Source organism: Myotis brandtii, unplaced genomic scaffold (genome assembly GCF_000412655.1).
Source record: "Myotis brandtii unplaced genomic scaffold, ASM41265v1 scaffold220, whole genome shotgun sequence".
Taxonomy (NCBI): domain Eukaryota; kingdom Metazoa; phylum Chordata; class Mammalia; order Chiroptera; family Vespertilionidae; genus Myotis; species Myotis brandtii.
Genome location: NW_005358250.1, coordinates 1,930,155 through 1,936,800, shown reverse-complemented (window position 1 = coordinate 1,936,800; position 6,646 = coordinate 1,930,155). Strand labels below are relative to the sequence as shown.

Genomic DNA, 6,646 nt, shown 5'->3' with positions numbered 1-6,646 from the left:
CTGGGGATTGAGCTGGCAACCCCTGGCATGTGCCCTGACTGGGAATCAAACTGTGACCTCCTAGTTCATAGGTTGACGCTCAACCACTCAGCCACACCGGCTGGGCCATTTCCTAGATTTTTAGAACGCACAAAGCAGTAACACAGACCTGTGTCTGAGCAGCCAGCCTTGTGCACTCCTGGAAGGCAGAGTCTGGGTGACACCAATTATTGAGTCTTCGTCACTGGCCAGTCATTGTGTAGCTTCTACAAACCGTCACATAAACGATCCTTAATAAATATTCACTGAATAAGGGAATCAATGTCCCAGTCAACACACACTGCAGCCCTGTGCGGTAAGAGCTGTTTTATTATAACTCAGCTAATATTCATTACAGAAAAAAATGTAAAATGTAGGCATTACAAAAGTTATCCCCAATCCTACTATCCATCATTTTAATGAACATTTATCTTACACTTATGTATAGAAATTCAATTATATTACATATGCATATTGACTTTTTTGTTTTTTATCCTCACGCGAGGATATTTTTTCCACTGATTTTTTTAGAGAGAGTGGAGGGAAGGGTGGAGGGGTATGGAGAGAGATAACCATCAATGTGAGAGAGGCACATCAATTGGTTGCCTCCCATTCAAACCCCGACCAGAGCCGGGGAATTGAGCCTGCAACTGAAGTATGTGTCCTTGACTAGGAATTGAACCCGCAACCCTTCAGTCTGTGGGCCAATGCTTACCACTGAGCAACCCAGCCAGGGTGCATATTGACGTTTTAAAATGTGATAAATGTAGTTTTGTAACCTGTTTTTTTCCATTCAAAACAATCTTGATTTTTTTTAAACAAAAATGTTTTTATTGATTTTTCAGAGAGAGGAAGGGAGAGGGAGAGATAGAAACATCAATGATGACAGAGATCAATGCTCAACCACTGAGCCTCACCAACTGGGCTTGCCTTTCTTTTCATATCAGTGTGTGTATATTTCTATTCAACATTTTTAATAGATACACATGTTTGCCTTTGTGACTCATACCCCTTCTTCCGCCCCACCCTGTTCTCTTTGTCTGTGCTCTGTGATGCCAATTGGTCTGACCACAGCCAATCGGACCCAGGGCAAACCTCTAACCAAAGCGGAACCAATCTGCTTTTCTCATCTAGAAACAGAAGCAGGACCAGGAGACAGTTGAGTCAACCTTGAGGGTCGTTGAGATGGTCCCATGTGAGTTCTGGCATTGTGTGACGGTCATATCCTGCCAGGTAGAGCAGAACATACCTGTCTGTGAAAAGAGAGAGGAATAAAGCGTGGTGAGGGATGTTGACTATCCTGGTGGTAGTCTCCTCATGGGGCCCATTACCGTTTTCAGCCCCTGACTGCACCCCTGCCACTGGTTTGGGAGACACCTCTATATGCTTTAATAAATTCTCCTTTACTGGCTGAAGTTGGCTTGAATATACTGATACCTGCTTCTGAAAAATCCTAACATTATTACTCTAAGGAAAGAAGAAAAATGGAGCCCATCAGCCACAAGGGCAGGCCTCTGGGAACCCGTAAAAAGGAGAACCCAAGATAAAAGAATATTGCCCCAGTGCCTTCTACAAGCAGAGGCTCTACCATCCACTTCACAATTCCAGGTACATGGGCTGGAACACAAGCAGTCGAAGCCCTTCTTCTATGCCGGGGCCTCTATTTTCCAACCTCAGCAGCAAACATCTGTTGGACACCTGCCATATTCACAGCCTCGTGCTCAGGGCACAGATGGGAATGGATGCATCAAGTTCCATGGCTTTGGGTAAGTCATTACCACTTCTCTAGGTCTCAGTCTTCTTACCTGTAAATGGGTTGATACACATAATTCTAAATTCTTTCCAGCTCTCACACCTATCAACTCAAGTTGGGGTCCTGGTCCCAGACCTCCGGGGAAAAGGTATATTTAACAAGCTCCAGAAGTAACATCAGACTTTCCCAACACCTTCCTATGCATTGTGCCCTGTGATCCAATCAATAACTCCACCAGGCAAGATTTATTCGGCCTGAGGGCACACAGCTGTTGAATGGAAGAACTAGAACTTAAATCCAAGTCCAGCCAACTAGATGGGTCAAATAACTCTTGACCATTTAAAAACAAGTTTTTTTTTTTTATTGATTTCAGAGAGGGAGAGAGAGAGAGAGACAGAAACATCAATGATGAGAGAGAATCACTCATTGGCTGCTTCCTGCCCACCCCACACTGGGGATCAAGCCTACAACCTGGGCATGTGCCCTGACTGGGAATCAAATCATGACCTCCTGATTCATAGGTTGATGCTCGACCACTGAACCACGCTGGCCAGACAACTCTTGACCTTTATTATCGTAGTTTTTAAAATGAGGAAAGTTTATCAGGTAACTAGAGTAGTCAACTTCAAAGGATAGAAAGTAGAATGGTGGTTGCCAAGGGCTGGGGGGCGGGGGAGCAGGGGGAATGGGAAGTTACTCTTTATTGGGTATGAAATTTCTATTTGAGAAGATGAAAAAATTCTGGACATGGATGGTAGGGATGGCTGCACAACAGTGTGAATGTGCTTAATGCCACTGAACTGTCTACTTAAAAATGGTTAAATGGAAATTTTATGTTATGTATGTCCTGTCATAACTGTTTTTGAGGAAATTGGTCCAGCAGAATAAAGGGAGTAAGTATAGATGGGATTAGGAGAGTTCTGGGGACAGACTGAACTCAATCCTCACATCTACCATTTGCTTACTTGCTTGACCTGGGGCATGTTAGTCTGAAACTGTGCCTCAGTTTCCTTCTTTGTGAAATGGGATAAAACAGCATGTCTAAGATTTGTTATGAGAATTAAAGGAGATCATTATATACCGCTCACTTCACCCTGGACCTGGCACATTGTGGAGAGTTCTGGGGACAGACTGAACTCAATCCTCACATCTACCATTTGCTTACTTGCTTGACCTGGGGCATGTTAGTCTGAAACTGTGCCTCAGTTTCCTTCTTTGTGAAATGGGATAAAACAGCATGTCTAAGATTTGTTATGAGAATTAAAGGAGATCATTATATACCGTTCACTTCACCCTGGACCTGGCACATTGTAAACAAACTGTCAGTACACATGACATTATGACCAGGCTTCTCAACCTAGTAAGAGAAGGTGACTTTGGAAGTCACCTACGGTCATACCTTTATTACAAAACTGAAGAGACAGACTTAGAAAGTGACTTGCCTGAAGTCACCCAGAAAACTGTAACAGAGCCAGGGTGGAACTGAACCACCCTCTTCTGAGTCCAGGGATCTCTGCCTCCAGCCAGCCCACAGTGCTTTCCCTTTCTTAAGAGCTAAACTGAATTTGGGTGTTAACTTCAAGCCTCAGTGAGGAAGGGAGGACTCCACGGGCTCACAACTGGTTCTCTGTCCATCTTCTAAAGTGAGTCAGCTCTGGTGAATCAGCCCGCAACTCCGTGATGAATGTGCCTGACTGCCAGGTGGGGGCAGGCATGGCTGGATGCCAGCAAGGTTGCCTGTTCCCCTTGAGGGGGTTTGGGGTATGGGGGAGGGGAAGGGTGAGGTCCAGGTTTCATACCTTTAATTTGCTACCAATTTCCTTCTTTGGTAAAGCAAGTATGCCTTATTCTCCTTAACTGCCCAGTGGATGTATACATAAAATTTGGTCTTGCCCTCAGCACAAGGGGTGAAGAGGAAGGAACCAAGGAATGACTTGTGGGAAGGTTTTGCACAAAGTTGCATCCGCATAAAGGGAATTAGTATTTCACTTCTCAGGAGAAATAAGGTTCTAAGAGCGAAATGGAGCCCAGCCAGGCTGTTTGTTTTTCCCATCAGTACTGGGACTTGTCGGGGTCTCTGAGACCCTCTGTCTCCATGTTCTCCCACACCTCAGAGTGCCAGGTCAATTCCTCAGATGTAAATGTTATAAAGGACCTACTGTGTGCTAGGCCCAGGAACATGCCATTGGACCCTCCACAGAGCCCCATAATTATGATCAAGCTTTTTCTGAGCCCCATCCTACAGAGAGAAAATTGAGGCTCGCAGAGAGGAAGCAACTCATCAACGGTGGCACCACTGGCAGTGAGGAGCTGGGCCAGACTTCCGGACTATTCCAGCACTTGCTCTCTTGACCAGTTTGAGGAAGAAAGCTCCTGTGGGCTGCATCAGGTCCCCGCCTTCCTCCTCCAGAGACCCCCAGAAAACAATACCTGGAAATAGAAAGAGACAGATCCCTGCCACCCTGATGTAAATTGGCTTTGAAAATGTAAAACACTAGAAACAATAGTTACCATTTTTCAAGTATCTATTATATGCCTGTCACTCAACAGTCATTTTCTCCTTTATATTCTCAATAATTCTTTGAGGGAGATACTGATATTATTCCCATTTTATAGGCGGGGGAATTGAAACTCAGAAAGGCTAAGTAATATGCCCAAAGACACACAGCTAGCAGATCTGTCTTCAAAACTGTGCTCTAACCCCCACATATCACTGTTGGCCTCATTCATTCATTTTTTGCTTCATTCATTTAAACATTTATAGCCTTTCCCTTGTGCTAAGCAAGTAGCTAGAAGAAGGAAGTCAGAAATGCCTGAGTCCCTGCCCCAAGGAAGTCATTATCTAGAGAAAGATACAGCTCAAATAATTGTAATCTAAGTGATAAGGCCAGACCCAGGTACACTGCTGGTCAGAGGTTTTTGTTTATTTTTTTAATCGAGGTGCTAGAACTCAAACCTACTACCTGTGTGATCCTTGGCAAATTACTTCGCTTCCCTGAATCTCAGTGTTTCATTTTAGAAAAAGGAGAGCAAAATACTCATGGAGTTTTTGTGGGGATTCAATTAACTGAAATAATATTGTATTCATTCATTCATTCATTCATTCATTCAACAAATAAGTACTGAGCCCTGGCCAATGTGGCCTAATTGGTAGAGCATCGATCGTCCAGTGCACCAAAGGGTCACTGGTTCGATTCCCAGTCAGGGCACATGCCCAGGTTGTGGGTTTGGTCCCAGTCAGGGTGTGTGCGGGAGGCAACTGATTGATGCTTCTTTCTCACATCGGTGTTTCTCTCTCTCTCTCTCCCTTCCTCTCTCTAAAATCAATAAAAACATATTAAAAAAAACAACAACAACAAGAAGTAAGTACGGAGTCTCAGTGTATGCCAGATTGTTTTTTGGTGCTGGGGGTGCTAGCTAGAAGAAGCAGACAGCAGACATTCCCTTGAAACCAGAGAGTGATATTTTAAGTAAAAAAAAATAATAAATTTTTAAATTGAAGCATAATATACATACAGAAAAGTGCAAAAATTGGAAGTGTACAGCTTGCTGAATTTTTTTTAAATATATTTTATTGATTTCAGAGAGGAAAGAAGAGGGTAACATTAATGATGAGAGAGAATCATCGACCAGCTGCCTCCTGCACGCCCCCCACTGGGGATCGAGCCCGCAACCCAGGCATGTGCCCCTGGCTGGAATCGAACCCGGGACCCCTCAGTCCGCAGGCCGACGCTCTATCCACTGAGCCAAACCAGCTAGGGCCAGCTTGCTGAATTTTGACAAACCGAACACACCCGTGTGAGCAGCACCCCGATTACAAAACATTACCAGTCAGGTCAGAATTAGGGTGTGGCAAGTGAGGCACTCATATCCCCAGTAAGATTTAAGGGGGTGCCAAAAGCTCAGTCATAAAGATAAATAATGTATTTTACACAATATTTTCTAAAAACCAAAATTAAAGAAAAAAAAACCCATGATGACAAAATACCAAAATTTTAAATAATGACAAGATTAGTAACAGTGCCTGTTGAGTTATATTAAAGCTCAGGGCGCCAAAACCGGTTTGGCTCAGTGGATGGAGCGTCGGCCTGCGGACTGAGGGATCCCGGGTTCGATTCCGGTCAAGGGCATGTGCCTGGGTTGCGGGCACATCCCCAGTGGGAGATGTGCAGGGGGCGGCTGATCGATGTTTCTCTCTCATCGATGTTTCTGGCTCTCTATCTCTCTTCCTTCCTCTCTGTAAAAAATCAATAAAATATATTAAAAAAAAAAAAAAAAGCTCAGGGCAGAAGTGGGGACGGGGAAATAATTTGGTGAATTAGAGGAGCCATCTCTGGAGTGGGGACCAGAAGGGGTAGGGAACGATGATGCGTTTAGAATTAAACATGGGCAGTGCCAGGTCCCTGTGCACATGAAGAGGCTGTCCTGGAGATAGCTGGACAGACAAGCCTGGTGCTCAGGAGAGAGCAGAGGAGGAATGTGTTCCTCAGGTGGCCCCCAGCGTCAGGGAGCGCGTGGTGGCCCTGAGGGATCTTGCAGAGGAGGACGCAAAAGGATAAAGAAGGAAAGCAGAAAAATTCTCTAGGAGCAGGTGGTTTGAACAGGTGTGCAAATGAGAGCGAAAATATTAAACACAAAAAACTGTCCTGCTTGGCCCATCAGGCCTTCGAGGAAGTCCAACCCTGTGTTTACCTGCAGCCTGGGAGGATTTGAGTTGCAAAATATCCTGCGGTCTGGGACTCCTGCATCCCAGCCCCGGCCAGCCCCCCTTGCATCAGCTGCGGTTGACTCAGCAGGCCTTTACTCCAGACTGCCAGGACGTTTGCCTTTAAAGGCAAAAATAAAATAATATAAAATTTAAAAGCTTTCTCCTGG

General features: G+C 44.8%; 1 long non-coding RNA gene across 1 annotated transcript in view; it reads right to left on the bottom strand.

The window, feature by feature from the left end:
• Positions 1–863: 863 nt before the first annotated feature.
• Positions 864–6,646, bottom strand: part of LOC106726061 — a 7,726-nt gene continuing 1,943 nt past the window's right edge. The window contains exons 2-3 of the long non-coding RNA XR_001362076.1: positions 6,464–6,597; positions 864–1,271 (exon numbers count right to left, since the gene is read on the bottom strand). This is a non-coding gene — a long non-coding RNA (uncharacterized LOC106726061). The remainder of the gene's footprint in view (positions 1,272–6,463; positions 6,598–6,646) is intronic.